At 40.4% G+C, this 21958-nt stretch overlaps 1 protein-coding gene across 3 annotated transcripts in view; it reads left to right on the top strand.

Moving 5' to 3' along the window:
* The window catches only part of CCDC148 (coiled-coil domain containing 148), a 482246-nt gene that overhangs the window by 440623 nt on the left and 19665 nt on the right, over positions 1-21958 (top strand). The window contains exon 20 of one of the 3 annotated variants that reach the window (XR_009504105.1): positions 4082-4128. The exons of the other annotated variants lie outside the window; for them this stretch is intronic. The gene's annotated coding sequence lies outside the window, so the exon portion shown is untranslated. Of the gene's footprint in view, positions 1-4081; positions 4129-21958 lie in introns of those variants that run through there. 3 annotated transcript variants of the gene reach the window in all.

Genomic DNA, 21958 nt, shown 5'->3' with positions numbered 1-21958 from the left:
GTCAGCAATAGAGGATGGAAGCCCCCCAAAACACGTAAGGCATATGGAAAACAAGTAGAAAATAGCAAATATAACATGACTTTATCAGTAATTTCATTAAATGAGAAGGGATTGAATTGAAATGCAGAGATTAGCAGAATGGATTAAAAATACAAAATCCAACTATATGCTGCCTATAAGAGGCACACTTTAGATTCAGAGACACAAAGAAGTTGAAGTACGGGAAATGACATACTAGGTGAACAATAACTGAAAGACCTAGAATGGCTATACAAATATCAGACAAAGTAGACTTTAGGACAGAAATTATTACTACAGACTAAAAAGAACATTTGATAATAACAGAGTTAATCCATCAAGAAGATAAAACAATTATAAACATATTTACACCTGACAACCCCAAACTCAGGAATCAAAAACTAACAGAATTGAAGGGGAAAATGGGCAATTCAGTAATAACAGCTGGAGATTTCTACATCTCACTTTCAATAATGGGTAGAACACCTAGACAGAAAATCATCAAGCAGATAGAAGACTTGAACAGCATTATAATTATATTAACAGAGACCTATAGAACACTTCATTCAACAGCTACAGAATACACATTCTTCTCAAGTACACACGTGGAACATTTACCAGGATAGACTATATGTTAGGCCATAAAACAAGTATAAATAAATTTTAAAAGATTGAAATCAGGGCTTCCCTGGTGGCGCAGTGGTTGAGGATCTGCCTGCCAATGCAGGGGACACGGGTTCGAGCCCTGGTCTGGGAAGATCCCACATGCCGCGGAGCAGCTGGGCCCGTGAGCCACAACTATTGAGCCTGAGCGTCTGGAGCCTCTGCTCCGCAACAAGAGAGGCCGCGATAGTGAGAGGCCCGCGCACCGCGATGAAGAGTGGCCCCCACTCGCCGCAACTGGAGAAAGCCCTCACACAGAAACGAAGACCCGACACAGCCAAAAATAAACATAATAAATAAATAATAAATAAAAAATTAAAAAAAAAAAAAAGATTGAAATCATATGAAGTATGTGCTCTCCAACCACAGTGGAATGAAATTAAGAATTAATAACAAGGAAGTTTGGCACATTCACAAATACATGGAAATTAAACCCAATCATAAATAATCAGAGGGTCAAAAAGGAAATAACAAAGGAAACTAGAAAATACTTTGAGATGAATGAAAATGAAAACACAACATACCAAATATTATGGGATGCAATGAAAATAGTGCCTAGAGGGAAATTTATAGCTGTATTTGCCTATATTTTAAAAGAAGAAAGACTGCAAATCAATAACCTAACACTCCACCTTAAGGAATGTGAAAAACAAGAGCAAACTAAATCTAAAGCAAGCAGGAAGAAGAAAATAATATAGGTTGCAGTGAAAATAAGTGAGGTAAAGAATAGAAAAACAATAAAGTCAACAAAACCAGAATTTGGTTCATTGAAATGATCACAAAATTGACAAATCTTTAGCTGGCCTAATTAAGCAAAAAAAGAGACTAAGAAAAGACTAAAATTACTAAAATCAGCAATAAAAGAAGGGATATTACTACCAACCTCACATACACAGAAAGATTATAAGGTGTTATGGACTGAATGTTTGTATTCCTCAAAATTCATATATTGAAGTCCTAACACCCAGTGTGATGGTGTTTGGAGATAGGGCCTTTGGGAAGTAATTAGGGATAGACTAAGTCATGAGGGTGGGGCTCTCATGATGAGACTAGTGGCTTTAGAAGAAGAGAAAGCTCTCTCTCCCTCCCTCCCTCCCTCCTTCCCTCCCTTCTACTCCTCCCCCACTCCCACCCCTGGTGCATGCAAGGAAAGGCCATGTGAGGACATAGTGAAAATGTGGTTGTCTGTCAACTTGGAAGAGAGCTTTCACCAGGAACCAGATCAAATTGGCTGGCACCTTGGTCTTGGACTTCCCAACCTCCAGAACTGTGAAAAATATATTTCTACTGTTTAAGCTACCCAGTCTATGTTATTTTTTATGGCAGCCTGAGATGACTAAGACAACAAAGAAGATAATCTAGATGAAATGGATAAATTCCTAGAAACAGAAACTACCAAAGTTGATTAACGAAGAAATAGAAAAATCTGAAAAGATATATAACAAATAAATAGCTTAAGTTAGTAATCAAAAAAGTTCCAGCAAAGAAAAGCCCAGGACTGTATGGCCTCACTGGTGAATTCTACCAAACATTTAAAGAAGAATTAACACCAATTCTTCATAAACTTTTACAAATAATAAGAGGGAACAGTTTCTAATTCATTTTTTGAGGACAGTGTGTCCTGGTATCAAAGCAAGACAAAGACATCACAAGAAAAGAAAACTACAGACCAATATCCTTATAAATATAGAAACAGAACTCCTCAACCAAATACATACAAACTAAATCCAGCAAAACATATAAAAGAATTTTATAACATTGCCAAGTGGGATTTATACTTGGTGCAACATATGAAAATCAGCTTAATATACCAAATTAATAGGATAAAGGGAAAAAACCCACATGATCATGTCAATAGATGCAGAAAAAGCATTTGACAAAATCCAACAGCCTTTCATGATAAAAAACAAACTAACAAACCAACCAACCAACAACCACTCAACAAAACCCCACAGCTAACATAATACTTAATGATGAAAGATGAGAAGTTTCCCCCCTAAAATCAGGTACAAGACAAGCACACTCCAATCTGATATTACTTTATAATTTTAAAGTTATATGTGTGATAGTTAAAAGTACTTTTTGAATGGTATGATCCAGTTTTTATTCTTTTTTTCTTTTATTTATTTATTTATTTATTTATTTTTGGCTGTGTTGGGTCTTCGTTTCTGTGTGAGGGCTTTCTCCAGTTGCGGCAAGCGGGGGCCACTCTTCATCGCGGTGCATGGGCCTCTCACTATCGCGGCCTCTCTTGTTGCGGAGCACAGGCTCCAGATGCGCAGGCTCAGTAGTTGTGGCTCACGGGCCCAGTTGCTCCGTGGCATGTGGGATCTTCCCAGACCAGGGCTCGATCCCGTGTCCCCTGCATTGGCAGGCAGATTCTCAACCACTGTGCCACCAGGGAAGCCCTCAGTTTTTATTCTTTAAATAAGTACATATGATGCACAGAAATGAGTTTGGAAGTCTGTACACCAAGAGGCTGGCAGTGGTAATGTTGGGACGGTGGCAATGGTAGTGATCTTTACATATGTTTTGTTTGTCTGTTTTTGGTTCTGTTTTTATAACAACATGATTGAGATGTAACTCACATACCACATATTCTACCTATGTAAGTGTACAGTTCAATGGTTTTTAGTGTACTTATGCAGTCATCACCTCTGTCCAATTCCAGAACATTTTCATTACTCCAAAAAGAAACCTTATACCCATTGGCAGTCACTCCCCACTTCCCCCTCACCCAACCCCTGACAACAACTCATAATTTCTGTTTGTATGGATTTGCCTATTCTGGACATATACCATATAAATAATATCATACATTATGTGAGTTTTGTGTCTGACCTCTTTCATGTAGCATAGTGTTTTCAACGTCCATCCATGTTGTGGCATGTATCAGCACATTTCTTTTTTATGGCTGAATAATATTTCATTGTATAGACATACAAGATTTTATTAGACTCCATACATCGGGCTCTACTATTAGACTCCATACATCGGGCTCTACTATTAGACTCCATACATTGGGCAGGCCTTAAGCTTTATCATCTGTCCCCAATCCCTACTTCCTGTGAAACCATTAAAAATGAAATATCAATATCACCAGAATTTGAAACATGTGCCTATGGCAGAAGCCATCCCTGGTGTTTCCTCACCTCCTAGGAGTTCAATGTTCACTTCAATTTTTGTCTTAGAATCTTTGCTTTCTTGGCAGCTCAGTGATGTGTTTGAACGTTTTTGTTTGTTTGTTTCTTCATTTGTTTTTTACGTGTTCTATGGCAGTATTATTGCTTTCAGTGGGAGGATCACAGTTTCCCTTGCAGCCAGTAAGTTCTGGCCAATAAGATAGAAGAGGAAGTCTGCTGACAATGATCCTTCCTTCTTCTTTCTGCTTTGAATACAGATGTAAGACCCAGAGATGCTGCCGTGATTTTTAATTCATGAAGTGATAAAATAACAAATTTGCGAAGAATGGCAAAATGGAAGGAAAATAGGAACCATAAACAATAACAACATCATGAGCTGTGGCACCAACCCTGGATGTATTACTCTAAATGTCTTAGTTAAAAAAATGTTATAAACCCTAATTTGTCTAAACTACAATTAGTTAGTTGGGTTTTCTGTTACTTGCCATCAAAAGTTAGTCATTTTTAGAGATACAATACTTATACATTCATTCATCCATCCAATCAATAAGCATGTATTAAACACATACTGAGTGCCAGGCACTGCATATAGCAGAATTTGTCAATACATATTATATTATTATTTGAGAGCATTTTAAACATTTGTGGGAAGGTTTCTATAGTGTTACAATAACTGGGGGCTACTACCATTTAATGGGTTGATACTTGGAATACAATATTTCTTAAAATACATGGGACAGGCTCATGCAGTGAGAATTGTCCCATATCCTGCGTACTTTTCGACACCCACAAAGACATACATTTAGGTAAAAATGGAGTTTTTAATTATCTGAACTTAGAACCTAACTCCATTTTACAAACAAATACCAAATATTTTCTGCACATGCTTAATAGATCCAAACTTTCTAGGAATATTTTGTTAGAAATTTACCACAAGTTATTCAACCTTACGAGTAGCAATGCTGCATATGGTTTTTGAGTTTCCATTATAACACACCTGTATCAGTCTGCATTTATAGCGTTCTCATTTATACTGATTCCACATATAGGTACAAGCATCTGACTGTGTTATTATGTCTACCAGTCACACCTAGACATTTTCAGATTGAAATACATATTATTTTATTATAAACAACTTTGCATTTATTACTCCTTTATATTACAATTAGGCATTGTGTTTCTTTTTTGAAATTATGTTTATATGTAAGTTATATTAATTTAATTATTAATTTAATCTAGTAATTTAATCTCAGAATTATAAGCAGGTCTTATAATATATCTATCATCAAAAGGGGAGTTGGGCTTTGAGAGAGTTAAGAATTACTCATTTTAATGGTAATTCCATATCTTTAAGAAATTGTTAAGTAGCATTTAGTATTTCTTAGTAAGATGACAAGAAAATGTCTAAAGACAAAACTCCTGGTTGTTTGGAAAACTTGACGCTCAGCAAGGATTTCCTGCTTGTAGATTTTAAGTATGTGAGTTTATACCCTATGGCTGTTTGACTCAGATCACAGAAGTTCCTGCCCCTCTACCAACTGCCCCCATTCCTGGTACCTGCTGGAGATGGTGTGAAATCATCTTTCCAAGAATTTGGCTTTACTTCTCTTGAAGTGGGGCATCTTTCCTTTGAAGGGGGAACACAAGGACGACCTACTGACTTAGAGACAGAATGATAGGAGAAGTGTGACTTGGCTAAGGTCATGTAGAAAGTAGTGAGTGTTAAGAGCTAGGATGCAAATCCAAATTTTCACACTCCTGAGGCTAAATAAATTTTAATCCACTAGTATATGTTTCATATGTTGGGAAAAAAATGTTGGGGGGTGGATAGAGAAGAAGATAAGAATATCTATGTATGTTCAGGAAGAGCTCTCTCCTCTTTGAGCTTAATAACTTTAAAAAGGTGGCTCTCCCTTCCATATGAACACCTCCTGTTGACCCTTTTCTTTTTCTAAGTAAGTGAGGAGAGTGAAAAAAAAGGAAAATCTCTAGGTCACAGAAATATTAATTGACAAGGTGGGGATCAAGCTCCCTGACATTCTAGGCAGACTTCTGTAATACAGTAAGGGGAGTTGATATTCACCTCTTATCACGGCTTTAAAATGCTGTCATTAACCAATTACACCCAGTCCCCCGTTCCTTCATCACCAGCCCCCACTAGTTCACCCTCATCTCTCTTACTGGGTACATGAAGGTTTCTTCCCTCTTTTACTGGAATCTTTCCACTTGGCTCTACCAGACACATTTTGTTTAAGAGAATTAGCAAAATCAGATGAGAAATTTCAAACACAGTGTGACACTTGGACTAGCCTAAGTCTTGGGCAAGTGTCTAAAACTCCCCAGACTCCAGTTCATCATAGTTTCATATCTGTGCTTATTTGTGCTTTATAAATACCCACTAGAAGATTATAATATCCCAGGTATTAGTGGAGCCCATAAAGCTATTTTAGGTGAAGGATAAAGGGAAATGAGATGGATCTGGTTCTACTGGGAATCTAACAGGGTTTTGGCATTGTGGACTCTTTCCTCTTTTGCCTCTGAAAATAGTCCAGAACTAAAGTACAAAAACTCGTGAAGGGTATAGGGGTGAAATACAAGGCAGAAAAGTATAGAATGGAAAAGAAGAAGAATATATATATTGGACCTCCCTGGTGGTCCCGTGGTTAAGACTCCAAGTTTCCACTGCAAGGGGCACCAGTTCGATCCCTGGTCAGGGTACTAAGATCCTGCATGCTGGGCATGGTGTAGCCAAAAAAAAAAAGAATATATATTTTTTACATTTTGTAATTAAGAATGTAAAGGGGAGTGCTCAAATAGTATTGCTATGAAACTATACTGACACTTTAGCAAATGGGATCATTTTGGCTGTAAATGACAGAAAACTCAACCAATGGTGACTTAACCATTAGGACTATTCCTCCTCAATTGACAGCAATCTGGAGGTAGGTGATCCCCAGTTGTTCTGAAAGCTCATGCTGTAGTCAGGGGTCCAGGCTTTCCCAATCTTTCTTCTGGGCCATCCTCAGCATGTTGACAAAGTCCCCCATTGTGGTCATATAGAGACTGCTGGAACACCAAGCACAAAATCTCATATAACAGGTTTGACCAGTACCTAAACAGGAAGGAAATAGGAGTGAGCAAAAGGAGACTTTCTTTTCATGCCTTTCTCTTATCTGAGAGGATAGTCTTTTCCTAAAGTTCTCAACAGAGCAGAACTTAGTGACATGCCCTTAGACCAATGAGAGAGAGAGAAATGGGATTGCCATAATGGCTTAAACCAATCATAATTCTTTTTTTTTAAATTGAAGTATAGTTAATTTACAATGTTGTGTTAGTTGCTGGTGTACAGCAAAGTGATTCAGATATATATATATATTTTTTTCTTTTTCATATTCTTTTCCATTATGGTTTATTATAGGATATTGAATATAGTTCCCTGTGCTATACAGTAGGACCTTGTTTATCTATTTTATATATAATAGTTTGTATCTGTTAATCCCAAACTCCTAATTTATCCCTCCCCCCACCCTGCCCCTTTGGTAACCATAAGTTTGTTTTCTATGTCTGTGAGTCTGTTTCTGTTTTGTAAATAAGTTCATTTGTATCATAGTTTAGATTCCATGTATAAGTGGTATCATATGATATTTGTCTTCCTCTTTCAGACTTCATTTAGTATGATAATCTCTAGGTCCATCCATGTTGCTACAAATGGCATTATTTCATTCTTTTTTATGGTTGAGTAATATCCCATTGTATATATACACCACATCTTCTTTATCTATTCGTCTGCTGATGGACATTTAGGTTGTTTCCATGTCTTAGCTATTGTGAACAGTGCTGCTATGAACGTGGGGGTGAATGTGTCTTTCTGAATTAGAATTTTCTCAGGATATGTGCCCAGGAGTGGGATTGCTGGATCATATGGTAGCTCTATTTTTAGTTTTTTAAGGAACCTCCATACCATTGTCCATAGTAGCTGCACTGATTTACATTCCCACTAACAATGTAGGAGGTTTCCTATTTCTCCACACCCTCTCCAGCATTTATTACCTGTAGACTTTTTAATGGTGGCCATTCTGACCTCTGGGTGATGATACATCATTGTAGTTTTGATTTGCATTTCTCTATTAATTAACAACGTTGAGCATCTTGTCATGTGCCTGTTGGCCATCTGTATGTCTTCTTTGGAGAAATGTCTATTTAGGTCTTCTGCCCATTTTTTGATTGGGTTATTTGGTTTTTTTGTTATTGAGTTGTATAAGCTGTCTGTATGTTTCAGAAATTAAGCCCTTGTCAGTTGCATCATTTGCAAATATTTTCTCCCAGTATGTAGGTTGTCTTTTCCTTTCGTTTATGGTTTCTTTTGCTGTGCAAAAGCTTATAAGTTTGATTAGGTCCCATTTGTTTATTTTTGCTTTTATTTCTATTGCCTTGGGAGACTAATCTAAGAAAATGTTGCTATGATTTACGTCAGAGAATGTTTTGCCTATGTTCTCTTCTAGGAGTTTTATGGTGTCATGTCTCATATTTAAGTCCTTAAGCCATTTTAGGTTTATTTTGTGTCAGGTGTGAGGGAGTGTTCTAACTTCACTGATTTACATGCAGCTGTCCAAGTTTACCAACACCACTTGCTGAAGAGACTGTCTTTTCTCCTTTGTATATTCTTGCTTCCTTTGTCAAAGATTAATTGACCATAGGTGTGTGGGTTTATTTCTGGGTTCTCTATTCTGTTCCTTTGATCCATATATCTGTTTTTGTGCCAGTACCACACTGTTTTGATTACTGTAGCTTTGTAGTATTGTCTGAAGTCTGAGAGGGTTCTGCCTCCAGCTTTGTTCTTTTTCCTCAGGATCGCTTTGGCAATTCTGGGTCTTTTATGGTTTCATATAAATTTGGGGATTATTTGTTCTAGTTCTGTGAAAAATGTCATGGGTAATTTGATAGGGATTGCTTTAAATCTCTAGATAAACCAATCATAATTCTTGTCCTGGGATTAGACATATTACTGCAAAAGAGAAGGTAGAAGAGCCAATGGGTAGGCAAACATCAGAGTCTGTCACATAATTAAACACACACACGTGCATACATATACACATACAAGTGTACACGTGCACAGACTTACAATAAAGGTATACTAATACTTATTTTATATATTAGCCTCAATCTCAATGTTCTTTTTAAAAAATCTTAATATACTTCATAGATTTTTGTTTCTATCTTAGTACATATAGAGTCATCTCTTTTTAAAACTATTGCAGAGTATTCCATAGTATGAATGTGCCATTACTTATGTAGTTATTCTCTAAATGGTGGACATTTGTGTTACCATTTCCTTTTTAAACCTCCCTCCCCTGGTCCTGATTCCAGGATAAGCTGGGTAATTTAAAGATGTTTCATACCAACTCTGATTCTTTTATTTGATTCAGTTCAATTCATATGTATTCAAAATACATTAAATGAGTAACTACTCTGTTCCAGGTACTGGACTTAACATGAGGAGTACAAAGATTAGTAATATAAATCCCTGACATTAAATAGCTGCAGTCTAGGAGGGAAGACATATCCCTAAATAACTAAGTACTAAGATAGAGGTACATGATATTATGTGCATTTAGTCCAAACTGGGAATTTGCATCTCAGCTGAGTCTTGAAGGTGAGTCCATATCTGTCAAATCAAGAAAAGTGAACAGGAATTCTAGACAGAAAACACAATGTGTTCAAAGATGTGAGACTTGAAAGAGCATAGCATACAGTTATGTTAAACAGTAGTGGTGAGAGCCTGCCTTGCAGGTTGGACCCTAGTCATGCCAACTTCACTGAAACTCTAGTAATACCTGTCTTACAAAACAGTTCCCAAAGGTACATAATATAAGGCAGGCTATCACCATTATTCTTTCACATTGTACTGCAGGTACTAGCTAGCTCTAAAAAGAACAACAATAACAAAAAGATAAGAGATAAAGGATTTCCAAGAAGAAAAAAAAAAATCTGTCATTTTTGTAGATGATGTGATCATCTACTTAAAACACACATACACACGCACATACTCACAACACAGAACCAGCAAACTATCAGAACTAATAAGGAATTTTAACAAGGTTGACAGAAACATGACTGTACTAAAAATCGATTCCCTTTACTCTCAGTAACTAAATTAAAAATATTTTAAAAATAATTCCATTCCTTTTTGCAACAAAAAGAAATTATCTTAAAAGAAATCAAGATATTTTGTTAAAATTAACCAGTTGACCAAGAATACACAAGACATCCATTGAAGAAATTTTAAAATCTTAATAAAGGGCATAGATATGACTTTAATACATGAAAAGACTTCATGCTCTCAAACTTTATATTTTAAAGATGCAGTGTCTCCCCCAATTAACCAACAAATTTAATGCAGTTCATCAAAACTCCAGTTAGATTTTGTGAGAAAATTTATACTCTTAAGCTTATATGGAAAAGTAATGTCCTCAGATACCTATATTGCCTTTGTAAAAATAGAATAAAACTTTATAATTTTAAAACAATAATAATAAAGAACAGGATGATATTTACATGAGTGAGGAATGGAAAAGAAATGCAGAAACTCTGCTAGTGGTATAGAATAATGATTTATCATAGTGTTAGACTCCATGCAATTATGGGAGCTGGTAGAAGACTCTATACAGCTGTTGCGTCTGCATCTGGTGTTGAGCCTGAAGTCTTTACCGGTCAGATCAACCAGTATTTGAAAAGGAAAGCTAGATGTGGATGAGAGCAGACAAACTGGAACCGGTGAGGACACACTGAGACCCACAGGACAAAGGAGAACCAACATCTGTCTCTCATCACCTTCAATCTCAATGCTGTGAGTGATCAGCAGAAGAAGGTAGCACATTTCACCATGGAGTTGACCATGCACTTGGGGCAGAACTTGGAGAAGATGTGACAGGAGCTGGAGGAGCTGATGTCTGGGTTGATTTAACAAGGTGAGCTAGCAGATGAGTGACAGCATGTGCAAGATGTCACTGTACCATTGACCTTCAGAGCATTAAAAAGAAAGAAAAAAAAAGAAAAGCTGCCCTTTCATTTTTTACTTTTCAAATATCACACAAAATGTCTCTCGTGGCCAACACTAAGTCAGAACCATACAGAAAAAAGAATTATAGGAAATGTACTTCAGGCGTAGCTAATGTGACACAGTACAGAGCCACCGCCACAGTAATGGTGGTTTCGTTCAAGAACAAACAGAGACAAAAAGGAGCAGAAGTGAGTGCCAGGGACATATTGATGTGGGAACTCAGTAGACACTAAAGAACAACTGGCAATAGGCACACAAATAAAACTGGATCTTTACATGACACAACAAAAAGGATGGAGTCCAGATAGATTTAAGAATAAATATGAAAGGTATAACTATAAATTAATAGAGTAAAACATAAGAGAGCATCTTTGTGGCTTAGGTATGAGGACGGATTGCTTATACAAAACTTCAGAAGCACAAATCATAAAGCAAAAAAAGGAAATGATTTTGATTATATTTAATTTGAGGCTTTCTATTGAACAAAGAATACCTTGGACAAGTTAGTACATAGATGACCAAGTAGGAAGTCTAAAGATTATAAGAAATTAATATCTAGTATATCTAGTAGATAAAGATCAACTACAAATCAAAATGAAAATACAGCAAGCTCAGGGGAAAATGGGACAATGGATATCATTATAGCATGGGTTTCCCCCAAAATAGAGTCTGAGGCGAAGGTTTATGTGCTACTATATTATTAAGGAGTTCAATCCCACAGAACAAGAATGAGGGAGGGGCAAGTAAAGAAAAAGAGGGAGAGAAAGAGAGGCTATTTACTTACACATATGTGGAGTCATAGTTTTCTATTTTATTCAATGGATTAGAGTCCTTTATGTGCATAAATTATTCTCATGCTCAGATTTTTTCCTAATTTAGCCAGTGAACATCCCTTCAAGCTGGTTTCTGTGTCCCTGTTTTTTTTTTTTTTTTTTGGTCTGCTCTTTATTTTTTATTTTTTTATACAGTTTTGAAAGGTTACTTTCCATTTACAGTTACTACAGAATATTGATTACATTCCCCATGTTGTACAACACATCCTTGAGGGGCTTCCCTGGTGGCACAGTGGTTAAGAATCCACCTGCCAATGCATGGGACATGGGTTCGAGCCCTGGCCTGGGAAGATCCCACATGCCACGGAGCAACTAAGCCCATGCACCACAACTATTGAGCCACAACTCAACTAAGCCCGCGCGCTCTAGAGCCCGTGAGCCACAACTACTGAGCCTGCGTGCCACAACTACTGAAGCCTGCGTGCCCTAGAGCCCATGCTCCGCAACAAGAGAAGCCACCACAATGAGAAGCCCGCACACCACAACAAAGAGTAGCCCACGCTCGCCGCAACCAGAGAAAGCCCGCGCACAGCAACGTAGACCCAACGCAGCCAAAAATAAAAATAAAAAATAAATTTAAAAAAAAAAAAAAAGGACATCCTTGAGCCTATCTTACAGCCAATAGTTTGTACCTCCCACTCCCCCACCCCCATCTTGCCCCTCCCACCCTTCTCCACTGGTAAGCACTGGTTTGTTTTCTATATCTGTGAGTCTGCTTCTTTTTTGTTATATTCACTAGTCTGTTGTATTTTTTAGATTCCACATATAAGTGATACCGTACAGTATTTGTCTTTTTCTGTCTGACTTATTTCACTTAGTATAATGCCCTCCAAGTCCATCCATGATGCTGCCAATGGCAAAATTTCATTCTTTTTTATATATAAAAAAGATTTATGGGCTTCCCTGGTGGCGCAGTGGTTGAGAATCTGCCTGCCAATGCAGGGGACGCGGGTTCGAGCCCTGGTCTGGGAAGATCCCACATGCCGCGGAGCAACTAAGCCCGTGAGCCACAACTACTGAGCCTGCGCGTCTGGAGCCTGTGCTCCGCAACAAGAGAGGCCGCGATAGTGAGAGGCCCGCGCACCGCGATGAAGAGTGGCCCCCGCTTGCCGCAACTAGAGAAAGCCCTCGCACAGAAACGAAGACCGAACACAGCCAAAAATAAATAAATTAAAAAAAAAAAAAAAAAAAAAAGTTTAAAAAAAAAAAAAAAAAAAAAGATTTATTTACTTATTTATTTTATATCCATTTAACTGTATAAGGACACTTAGGTTTCTTCCATGTCTTGACTCTTGTAAATAGCACTGCTATGAACATTGGGGTGCATGTATCTTTTCAAATTAGTGTTTTTGTTTTTTTGTGGATATATACCCAGGAGTGGAATTGCTGGGTCATATGGTAGTTCTATTTTTAGCTTATTGAGAAACCTCCTTTTGATATGTCTTTATCATTCTTTGAGCATAGTTGGAAGATAATCTTCCATGGGTCTTTCATATTTCTGTACATCTTGTGAGCAGAAACTCTAACTGTGGTTTTGTTGTGGATCATCTTTTCAAGGATGTTTATATAGCAAAGACCTTGGAAGGTAGATAGAGTAACTTCCTCCAGAGCAGAGGTCAGCTTGCTTACCATCTAGTGTTATCAAAATAACGTCTCCTTCCAGCACAAAGGTCAGTCAGGTTGCATACTGCCTGTTATAAAAGTTCAGGTTCCCTAAACTCAGGGTTCCTCAGCTGTGACACAGACTCACTCCCTCCTGTGTCAGGCCCTACAGGGGTTGGGAGGTCAGGAGCACTGGCACAAGTATGAAGTTCATGCTGCTTGCTGTTAGGTATAAAGAACTTTCTGTGAGCATTGATGAAACCATGGCAGGCTAACTTGTTAGTTTGCAAGTAGGGTCAACTCTCTGACCCTTCACAGTTCTTAACAAACACATGCTTTCTAGAACAAGATGTTTTATGATCATCCTGTACTTTTCCTGCCCCAGCCCTGGAATCAGCCACTGCTTCAATGAATCCTAGTTCTTTTTGAGTGGAAAATGGTATTTAAAAGCCACATGTTGGGGGCTTCCCTGGTGGCGCAGTGGTTGAGAATCCGCCTGCCAATGCAGGGGACATGGGTTCGAGCCCTGGTCTGGGAAGATCCCACATGCCACAGAGCAACTAGGCCCGTGAGCCACAATTACTGAGCCTGCGCGTCTGGAGCCTGTGCTCCGCAACAGGAGAGGCCGCGATGGTGAGAGGCCCACGCACCGCGGTGAAGAGTGGCCCCCACTTGCCACAACTAGAGAAAGCCCTCGCACAGAAACAAAGACCCAACACAGCCATAAATAAATAAATAAATAAATAAAATAAACCCAAAAGTTAAAAAAAAAAAAAGCCACATGTGAGTGCTAAATGTGCTCCTTGCTATTTGTATGCCACTGTTCCCAGTCCCTTTCAGTGGACACACAGAGATGCATCTATTTTTTATTTCTATCTCTGTCTAAATCTATTAAAAACCAAGAGTTCACACCAACGCCTCCAATAACCCAAGATCAAGAGTTTATTCTAATTTTGTCTTTTTCTGTGTTTATACTTCCCTTCTCCAGGAAGGGAAAAACTGGCTTCCACTACCTTTGAAATATTTACTTGCTTGATTAATTTTCCTGTATAGTAAATCTCCCAACTCTGCTGTCATTCTTTCTTCCACATATACGGTTTCCTCACCCTGATTAGCTCTTATTCTCCATTCCACACTGGATGGATACCCTCCTCACATTTTCAGAGCAGGGGGTTAAGGGTGGTATTATAGATATTATAGGTTGAGTTCTCTAGAAGCGCACCTTGAGATAGAGTTTAATGTGAATCAGCTATTAGAAATCAACACTCTTGGAAAGAAGGGGAAGGAAGTAGGATTGGCAGAGGAAGAAGTTGAACTACAATGTAATTCTGGCAAAATCTTAATAGCCTCACTGGGTGCTCTGGAATATAGACAATCACAGTTGTCCCACAGTAACCCCAAATGGCTAGGCTTTTGTACCACCACGTGACAAATCATTGGATGTAGGCTACCCTGAACAGGATGTGTTCCTGAGCAAGGCAATTGTCTGCAGCTGGGATTAACTCTGAAGGAGCTGAGGGATCCTTGTAGCTCATGTCCATATCCATTACAGTCCACGCTATGTGCCACTCAGGTACATTTCTTCAGGTATATACATATAGATTTGGAGAGCTGTTCTTCCAGGATTCTGATGTACCTCTCTTCCCAAAAGAAACTTAGAAGGGAAAAGTCAGTGGGACAAATTACAGCCCCTACCACTAGAGCTGGTCTTAGGACCATAACTGATACTTATCATCTTTCTCCTCTAATATCCATTCTAGATTACTTCTACCTCAGCACAACTTCTGCTGGTTGTGGTGACTTATCTGATGGAGTTACCCAGAACCTCATATCTGAGGGGTATGAGCCCTGGACACGATGCTTTCCTGAGGCCAGGGTTGCTGACGTGTCCCTTTATCATTACAGTTGCGCAAAGGGATAGAATGAAGCACTCAAGAATATTATCTGGATGTCATACATACTTATCACTGCCCCCGTAGTGTAAGAGCAGCTCTGCTGCCTCCTGATAATCAGGGTCCAGGGTCCTGGCAGGGTCCCTGCCAAGATGGTAACTCCTCTCCTTGTCTGCCAGTCCCTGGACACAAGGACCCTGAAGTGCCTAGGTGGTGGTGGTAGTCTATATTTCAATGGGACACTTGCTGGATCCCCCAGGAAAAGTGTGCCTCCTTTGGAAACCAGAAACTCTAACCCTACAGAGTCTAGAATTGTGGGGACAGAAAGGACAAAGTCCTCAGTGGGTCCTTGGGTGAGATGATAATTGGAATCATTCCTGCTTCCATCCCTTGATTCCTAGACCTATGTATTAATCTTACTTAGGGATACAGTGTTATATAAATTTTTTGATTCAATCTTCTGGAAGATGGATGGCTTTTCCTGTGAAGGGTTGCCTCTAAGCTAGCATTTTAACTGTGTCCTCAGCAGGTCCTTTCAGTGCTCCATCAGGCAGGTAGCTTCTGAGCGGTATGGTGTGTGATATGACCAGTGGATCCAGTAGTCATAGACCCACTCCCATACCTCCTTTGCAGTCAAGTGGGGTCCCCTCTCTGACACAATGTTATACAGGATTTTTCCCCAGAGAAAAAATATCCTAAAAGTTCTTGGATGGTTATGGTGGCTGAAGACTTGTAGGCAGGAAAAGCAAACCCATTCCCAGAATATGTGTTTATTCTTGTTTGAAGAAGCCTCTGGCCTTTCCAGGATAGAAGAGACTCAATGTAGTTATCTTGACACCAGTGGCCGTCTTGAGGAAGAGCTTTATATCAGGTACTCAGCCTTGGTGTCTGCTGCTGGCACGTTGTGCATTTGACGGCAGCTGCAATTAAACCAGCCTTGCTAAGTGGGAGCCCATGCTGTTGGACCCATTCACAGCGTTCCTCTCTCCTTATCATGGCCACGATATTCATGTATCCACTGAGCTAGCACTGAAGTAGCTGGTAACAGGCCTGGTGGAATAATCTTGTCTATTCAGCTATTTAGACCCTCCTCCATAGTTGATGCTCTCTCTGATGCTCTCTCGTGGGCTTTAACATACAATACAAAGATTTTCACACGTTGTTCCCACTCTCATATGTTCATCCGCCTCTTTGTTCCATTCTTTCAATCTTAGTCTTTCATGGGCACCTGCCCATGAGTCTGAATATAGTGTAATCTCAGGCCACCTCTTTCACATAAAGTGGATAAACAGGTGCATTACCCAAAACTCTGCCCATTAGCAGAATTTTCCCTCACTACTGTCTTTCAAAGCCACTTCAGAATGAGGCTGCAGTGCAGCTGCTCCCATTTTTAAGCACCCACATACTAAGCTGTTCTATTTGTAAACCAAGCTTGGAGTTTTTGCTCTCCCATCAGCAGGTGATAAGGGATTCCCGATATGATCAGAGTGAGGTGAGGGAGAGGTGCTGGTGCACAGTGGTGAAGGCCATGGGAGTCTGGGCTACATGCTTATGCAGCTTGTTTTTGCTCTCTAGTCCTTCTCATGCTTGGGACTCACGCTCATCTTCCAACAAACTGCTACAGGGCTCAAGTGGTTTGACTTATGGACCCTTAAGCGAACCTGGCTATGACTTGAGGGCTCTAGGTCAACCCAGCTCTTAATGGGCAGTTCTGGAGGCATAGCCATTTGGTGTCTCATGATCGGGCATTCCATCTGCATCAATGCCCAATAGCATGCAGAAGCTGGGATTTTTTTTAAAGTATATAATTCTCCTCGTGCCAGAATCTCAGGAGTCTGCACTGTTATTTTCCCACTGGGGCTTGCCATAAGCCCTGCTGCCACATTGCATCTTTTCCTGCCATTGATATAGCTAATACTACAGGACCTGCAGGGTTTTGTGGCCCAAGCAGAAGGGCTGCTTGCCCTGGTGCTTGGATTTGCTGCAGAACTCTTTTTTTTTTTTTCCTGTTAATCAACCTAATTAACATTAATTATTCTAATTTTCTATAGTAATCTTTTTTATTTATTTATTTATGGCTGTGTTGGGTCTTCTTTTCTGTGCGAGGGCTTTCTCTAGATGCGGCAAGCGGGGGCCACTCTTCATTGCGGTGTGCGGGCCTCTTCACTATCGTGGCCTCTCTTGTTGCGGAGCACAGGCTCCAGACGCGCAGGCTCAGTAGTTGTGGCTCACGGGCCTAGTTGCTCCGCGGCATGTGGGATCTTCCCAGACCAGGGCTCGAACCCGCGTCCCCTGCATTGGCAGGCAGATTCTCAACCACTGCGCCACCAGGGAAGCCCTCGCAGAGCTCCTTTTTGACTAGGACCTACTCAAAGCTGGCAGCGTTTCTTGTCACCTGGTATGTGGGCTGGAGAATTATTCTCTGGTGTGGAATATGCTCTCCCTAGAACTGAGATCAACCTATCAGGCATAGGAGTTCCTTCTTTGTATGGGAGGTACAATATGTAATGATTTGTCTTTAACTTTGGAAGGTATTCCCTGGCACACCCGTGACTACAAGACTACAAAATTTTACTCATGCATCAGGGATACGATTCTTTACAGGGTTTATCTCACATGGAGCATGTATGTCTTACTAAGTCCTCCAGTGTGCTGACCATGTCTTATTCTTTAGCCCCACTTAGCATAACATCATTGATGTAATGGATCAACGTGAAGTTCTATAGGATGTCCAGTTGGTCCAGATCTCTTTGGACTATATTCTTATAGAAAGCAGAGAATTAACATAGCTTTGGGAATAAAGTGTAAATCTGTATTATTATCCACTCTATGTAAATGCAGACTATTCCTGATGCTATTTTTTGATCAAAATGTAAAAGAATGCATTTGCCAAGCCAGTGGCCACGTAATATATACCTGAAACCATGTTAATCTGCTCTAGTAAAGATATTAATCATATTTAGTACTGTGACTGCAATTAGGGGAATAATTTGTTTAAAGTTATAGTTAACTATCATTTTCCAAGATGCATCTGGTTTCTTCTGGGAGCCAGATTGGCAAGTTCAATGGATATATGATAGAGTCCACCATCCCTGCATTTTTTTTTATATCCTTAAAGATAGCACTAATTTTTGCTATCCCCCTACCCTGGGGTTGTGATGTTGGTTTGGGTCCTTGGATGGGAGTGGGGGGATGATTGAGTATTTTCAGAGGCTTCTACTTGGACTTCCCTACTCTGAGAGTTCTTACCCCCAAAAGGCAAAGAACCCAAAGTTGGAGCTCTACCAACTACTACATAGGTCAATCCCAAATACTCATTTGGGGATCATGAAAATGACTGCTGGGTGGATCAGCAGATCCTGTAGGGTCACTGTAAGCAGGACCTTGGTCAAGTCTCCATAAGCCTCCATTCTAACAGGGAGACCGTGATGATACTTGGGCCTCTGAATATCAATATCAGTTTAGTCCTTTGTTTCCCACAGTCTCCAGAATGATTGGGATGCCTAACTATAAGTGACTACTCAGTCAATGGGTTTTGTACCTAAAAAGTAACTCAGGTCCAGGAGCTGAGCAAGCGATCATAACATTTAATTGTCCTCAGTCTAGTGGGCATCCTTCTTTTATTTATTCTGACAGTACCAGCTGCATTGTACCCTTGTTGGGTGCCCATCTATTTTGCCCCAAGGAATACTGTCTTCTCTTAACCATCTGCATTACCCTCTGCATGTCAGCCCCCATTGGCTACCCTGTGACTCTGCCACTTATTAAGAAAATTATATCCACGTTGCTTTTGGCAGTTAAGTGCCACTACCTACTCTCTATTGTTTTGGAGTCCTAATGTCCCCATTGCTATCATTGAGCCTAATTCTGTAATGGCCTCTTCTACTGTTAACCCTGTCTTATAAACTTCTGAATGAGGCTGGTACTCCTCTCACCAGTGCATTACCTATGGCCTTGGCAATGATGAATACGATAGTCCTTCCCATGGTACATATCATCCGGTGTCTCTTCCAGCCTTACGGAGATACCTACTTCACATGCCCATTTCCCTTAACCTTTTAATCCCTTTCTCCACTGTCTACTATAGTAATTATGGCATTTCAGCTTCATTTAGCGTGAGCCATCATTTTTTCCATGCTTCTAAGACCCGTATTAATGGTGAGTTCACACCATCTCCTCAGGTCCTTGACAGGGTGCTAAATCTTATATTTAGAGAGAGTGCCCACAAATCAATAAACTCTCCCCTATCCAATGTATTGTTCCAGCTGCTTGGTGGAGCAGCCTCGGAATCCAGTCCCAGCTCCTACAGATACATTCTAGGTAGGTCTTGCAACTCCTTTGGGTAGAGTCCCTTTCCTTCCTTATCAGTCTCAGCATGTCTCCAGCTATGTTATGTTGGAACTTAATCCTACTTATAGGCCTAGTGGCCAGGAAGGGAAATGGGGGCAGATCATAAGGAAGGTCTATCATGCCTTCCTTCCTGGTTTTCAAACAAAGAATGAGTGCTAGCTCTTAATGGAGAGGGGTGGTCACTTCTGTAGGCCAGGAGGATTCAGAGAGGTCTGGGGTTCAAAATCTTAAATAACATTTACCCACACGTCCCCAGCTCGAGTGTAGTTTTCTTTTTTTCCTAATCATGGCCCTGATCTTAGCATAACAGAGTTGCTTTGATTGAGCATTTAACCTTTTCCCATAATTGTTATCAATTTAAAACAAAAAGCCTCTGTGTCTATACATGTACAAGTGGACACACAGGCATGTACATGCCAATGGACTTTGCGAGCATTTAAAGAAATTTCTGGGGGCTTCCCTGGTGGCGCAGCGGTTGAGAATCTGCCTGCCAATGCAGGGAACACGGGTTCGAGCCCTGGTCTGGGAAGATCCCACATGCCGCAGAGCAACTGGGCCCATGAGCCACAACTACTGAGCCTGCGCGTCTGGAGCCTGTGCTCCGCAACAAGAGAGGCCGCGATGGTGAGAGGCCCGCGCACCGCGATGAAGAGTGGCCCCCGCTTGCCACAACTGGAGAAAGCCCTTGCACAGAAACAAAGACCCAACAAGCCAAAACTAAATAAATAAATTAATTAAAAAAAAAAAAAAAAAAAAAGAAATTTCTGGAGGAAAATATCAAACTTTTAATAGTGGTTAAACATATGGAAGGGAGTAAAATGGGAAGATGTGGAGAGAGGAACTTGAACTATTTACTATATATTCTTTCGTGTTGTCTGAATTTTTTACAGGCATTTGTATGAGAAAAATTTAAGTGATCATTGCCTTTGGGGGAGAGAACTGAAAGAAGACTTTAGCAATGTTCCTGAATTCCCCCCCAGAGATTTGACTTCACTTGACCCCATCCCAAGGGGAGGGAAGGTATGGGTAAAGGCCACTGTGCAGTGAACCGGTCTCCTGCTCCTGGAGAAGGTTATTATCTGTGATCAGCCACACTCTCATTCCTCCTTCAGAAGGGGCCTAAGGGCTTTCAAGTGGCAACTCAGATCCAGGGGCACAGAAACTGCATCAGAAGTAGATCAACCTGGGTGCCTGTTACAGAAGGGTGATTCAGCTGGGGGTGGTCTGTGAGTGATACCACAGGAGCGGTTGAATCTGTGCATTAACAACTCTTCTCAGCTTTTTGGCAAGTTAGCAGGATAGAAAAGGGCCAAAAAAATCTATATAAATAGAATGAAGTTTCTGTTTCTTATAACTTTTGGTTAGACAGATTTTCAATACATTTGACAAATGTATTTAGGGTGGTGTATTAGTTTCCTGCAGCTGCTGTAACAAATTATCACAAACTTGGTGGCTTCTCACAACAGAAATTTATTCTCTCACAGTTCTGCAGGCCAGACATCAAAAGTTAGTTTCACTAAGCAGAAATCAAGGCATTGGTAGGGCCAAGCTCCCTCTGGAGGCTCTAGGGGAGAATCCTTTCCTTGACTCTTCCGGTTTCAGGTGGCTGTCAATATTTCTCGGCTTGTGGCTGCATCACGCTGATCCCCCTCTGTCTTTACATTGCCTTCTCCTCTGTGTGTGGGTGTAATCTCTCTCTGCCTTTCTCTTATGAGGACACGTGAGGCATTTGGGGCCCACCCAGATGATAATAATTAGGGCCCACCCAGGATAATCTCATCTCAAGATCCTTCACTTAATCACATCTGCAAAACCCTGGTTTCCTTACAAGTTAACATTTACAGGTGTCAAGGATTAGGACCTAGCATCTATGGGGGTCATTATTCAGCCTACTACAGACAGACTGATTTAAAATACATAATACATGTGAAATCAACTTTGGGGACTCTAGCTTTTTGAAGAGCAATCTGCTTCTAGAGCCTCAGACTGAGAAAATGTGAGTTTCATGTATCTGCCAGTCAGAAGGGGTTAAGACATCACGGATAGAGAAAGTAATCAGTGGTTTCAAACTTGAGCTCTAAACACCCCCTCCCCACCCCTGACGTATTGAATCAGAATCTCTCCATCTGATTCTCACCCTCACTAAAGACATAACAGTAGGGCTTCCCTGGTGGCGCAGTGGTTGAGAATCTGCCTGCCAATGCAGGGGACACGGGTTCGAGCCCTGGTCTGGGAAGATCCCACATGCCACGGAGCAACTGGGCCCGTGAGCCACAATTACTGAGCCTGCGCGTCTGGAGCCTGTGCTCCGCAACAAGAGAGGCCGCGATGGTGAGAGACCCGCGCACCGCGATGAAGAGTGGTCCCCACTTGCCGCAACTAGAGAAAGCCCTCACA

The sequence above is a fragment of the Balaenoptera ricei genome, chromosome 7 (assembly GCF_028023285.1).
Source record: "Balaenoptera ricei isolate mBalRic1 chromosome 7, mBalRic1.hap2, whole genome shotgun sequence".
Classification (NCBI taxonomy): domain Eukaryota; kingdom Metazoa; phylum Chordata; class Mammalia; order Artiodactyla; family Balaenopteridae; genus Balaenoptera; species Balaenoptera ricei.
The sequence above is the reverse complement of the archived record's forward strand: the minus strand, read 5'-3'. Positions and strand labels throughout refer to the sequence as shown.